The following is a 3,241-nucleotide window of genomic DNA, read 5'->3' on the forward strand; positions in this document are numbered from 1 at the left end:
TTCTAATATGGTATAGTCTCACTTGCGAGGTCATCTCCTCCACAGAGCATGTATGGAATCATACAATGTCAGAGGACAAATGGCCCTTAGAGGTCTCCTTCTTTGGCTCCCCATTTTACAGAGAGAGCAGCTGAGGCCCAGAGAAGGGAATGATCACTAAACTAGTCAATGTCAGGGTAAAACCCAAATCTAGACCGTCTCTTGAACTCACCTTCTTGCCCAGCTGGAACGCTGTAATACAGGTTTTCCGAGTCCCATGCAGTTACGCCCAGCACCAGCAGACTCCAGCCTCTGAACTTGTGAATTGCCTGGGAACACAATTAGATTTCCATCTTTGGAACCCAGATGCTCAAATGCTCATTTACAAAAATTCAGATTGGAAAACATTGTTATAGAAAGTTAGCATGTACATTACCTTCTATCTGAAGGCTGCTCTGTGACAAGTCCCTATCCTGTGCAGTCTGCTCCTTACTGGCCCCCTAGGTAGGGTTTCAGCAGTGCTCCTTTGGCTGGGGATAGAGCTGCTGTGCCCGACTGGCTTGGGGAGACAAGGAAGCCAGGAGCCTTAGATGTTTGAAGGGGGTTCTGTACAAAGGACTGAGGTAAATCATCAAATCATTTTGCTTTGAATGAATCCTCCTTCTCAGCACACCCTGAGGACTGCCTCCTTCTGGAACCCTTCCCGCATCCAGAGCTGCTCCACTGTTTTTCACGACTTCATGTGCATCAAGGCCTATCCTCTCCTTTCTTTCCATCTCTACATGCTCAAAAAATCTTTGATTTCTTGACCCAGGAAGTGAAATGAATATGAACCTCTATTCTGTCCAACTGCAGCAGGAGAAGTCCCCAGACACTAATTTTTCCCCCACTATTGTGTGGACCTTGTTCCCACTCCAGGTCTTTGTCCACACCTGGCGCCAGGTCCTACCCCCTGTTTCTGTTGGCAGTCATCTCTAGAAGCCAGGCCCTCAGCCCTTCCCTAAGGGAACATGTCCACAAGGCAGCAGATATTGGCATCTCCATCAAAACTGTCCTTGTATTTTAAATATTTTTCTTCTTTTTGCCTTGCCAACATCTCCCCTCCCACAGCCTCCTTTGCTGCAAGTCAGAGGGGAAGGGTTTTCTTCCCACCTCCTTTCCACCTCCTCCAGGTGGCTCTCCTTGATTCTGGTCCTTTCTGAGCCCCACACCCTCCTGCAAGAGCCATTGTAACCTTAGGCCCTCTCTTAGCCCAAACGGCGTGCACGCGCTGCCATGGCCACCTTTCCACGTGCAGCTCTCTGATCCTCCAGACTGTGAGGCGGTAGAGCCAGCTTTCTAAAGAAGGATACTGACAGCAGCCACAACGAAGATCATCGTAATTGAGCGCCCGTGTCCGCACACAGACCTTGCTTCGTATTCACAACCCCTGCTAAAGAGCAACTTCCTCTCCCAACTTTGCAGCTGAGGCTTGGAGGGGTCAAGCAGTTTCCTCAGGGCCCAGCCTTACGTGAGTGGCAGAGTTGGAACTAGCCCCAGCTGCTGCCTGGGTGTAAGGCCCTGGGTCTGTTCACTCTGTGAAGCTGAAGCACGTTCTTTTATGTGTATCTGACCACTTATCCCTGACAGGCAGGCTCTATTGTTATCATGCCCTTTACACAGAGAAGAAAACTGAGAATCAGAGAAACTGAATGCCCAAGACCCCATTGCAACCTCTGGTTTCAAGCCCTGAGCCTTTGCTGTGACAGTTCTTCCCTGCTCCTCTGTTCTTCTAGGGGCAAAGACTGGCCTGGATCCTGCTGTCCTTCCTGCCATATTCTGAGTTTGTTATGAACAAATCACCACCTGAGGGTTATAGGGTCATAGACCTATCTATCTACCTATCGTCTATCTCACAGCCCATGCCATTAAGGAGCTCACAGCCCAGTATGTGTATGCATGCCCATCTTCGGAAATCTGGAAGTCCCCAGAGTGGACTGGCCTAGGGCCTTACATCCAGGCAGCATCAGGGGCCAGTTCCAACTCTGCCACTCATGTACTGCTGGACCCTGAGGCATGCACACACATACACCCATGTACTTATGAACATTCACAAATACACACATGTAAGACAAAGATGGGCATGCATACACATACGTATATATACATATGAGCAGTCACAAATGCACACATGTGAATCATCGTTTATAGACAAGTTCAAAATACTGCTGAGAGAGGTGTCTGTACTGTGTCCTAAGACTTCAAACTTGCACCAGTGATAGGAAGTCAGAAAAGCTCCATCAGCAACTTGTCCTGGATCCTCTGGCCAGATACAGTACCGGATACCAGGAAGATGGAGAAATAAAAAAAATATGACTACAGCTCTCAGGAAGCCCCTGTCTTTATGAGAGAATTCCATATCTAAGCTGTTCTGGGTTTTGTGGGGAAGAGGAGAAGGCTGAGTTGGCTTCAGGACCCTGCATTTCCTGGTGAGAGGCTGACAATAAGTCTGCTCAGGAGAGGGTCCCAGCCCTCCCTTCACTTTCTCTGTGCATGGGAATGGGACACAGTATCTATGGGTTAGGAACGTCCCTTCTGCAGAATGACACAATTTAACAGCAGCTGCCACCAGAGGAACTGGGGCTCCTGGGCCAAGCTCTCTCCCCCACCAGCCATAGCGCAGGGGACAAAGCACTCTGTCCCGGTCCCAGGGCTTCACTCTAGCTAGGAGGGATTTTTAGCTCCCCAGCTTGCCAGCAGTTTCTTCTCCAGTGAGGAAGGAGGCCCAGTGTACCTCTTGGTTCCGCTTGTCCTCAACAGGAAACCTAAAAATCTGCTGCATCTCTTCCTACCTGCTCTATACCCTCACCCCACTAGAAACAATATCAAGGTCCTTTTTCAAATGTCTGAGTCACTTTACTATACTACGGACACTAGGTTGGAAGGGAGGAACTGAAGGGTGAAGAAACGGGAGAAGCCCACCGACCTTAGGAGCCTGACTCAGACTGGACACCCTCACCTCTGCTGTGTGCTCTGGTCAGAGCATGCCTCAGACCAGCCTGGATGCAAGGACAGGGAAAGAGGCCACTCCCCTACCACCACCCTCTTCAGGAAGGAGCTGCAGTATTATTGCAAGGACTTGGATACAGGGAGTCTAAAGGTTTTGGTTGCTGTTTGCAATCTTGCTCTGGTCACCAGTGAGGGCTCTGGGTCAACACCCACTGCTCCGCCTGTTTGCCCAGAGGGTAAGAAACAAAGCCTAACCGGTGGGGAAGAGGAGTGG

The 3,241-nt window shown here is 49.9% G+C and overlaps 1 long non-coding RNA gene across 3 annotated transcripts; it reads right to left on the reverse strand.

Moving 5' to 3' along the window:
- Window positions 1–204: 204 nt before the first annotated feature.
- LOC118989652 (uncharacterized) lies at window positions 205–3,039 on the reverse strand. Of its 3 annotated transcripts, none has more exons than XR_005067040.1 (3): window positions 2,978–3,039; window positions 416–538; window positions 205–308 (listed from the first exon to the last, which is right to left on the reverse strand). It is a non-coding gene; the product is annotated as an uncharacterized LOC118989652 (long non-coding RNA). The 3 variants fall into 3 exon arrangements; XR_005067039.1 differs by having other exon boundaries at window positions 416–534; window positions 2,945–3,035; XR_005067038.1 differs by having other exon boundaries at window positions 2,945–3,035.
- Window positions 3,040–3,241: the final 202 nt, after the last annotated feature.

This window comes from Sturnira hondurensis, unplaced genomic scaffold (assembly GCF_014824575.4).
Source record: "Sturnira hondurensis isolate 20B ecotype Veracruz unplaced genomic scaffold, ASM1482457v3 Scaffold0006496, whole genome shotgun sequence".
In the NCBI taxonomy this organism is placed as follows: Eukaryota; Metazoa; Chordata; class Mammalia; order Chiroptera; family Phyllostomidae; genus Sturnira; species Sturnira hondurensis.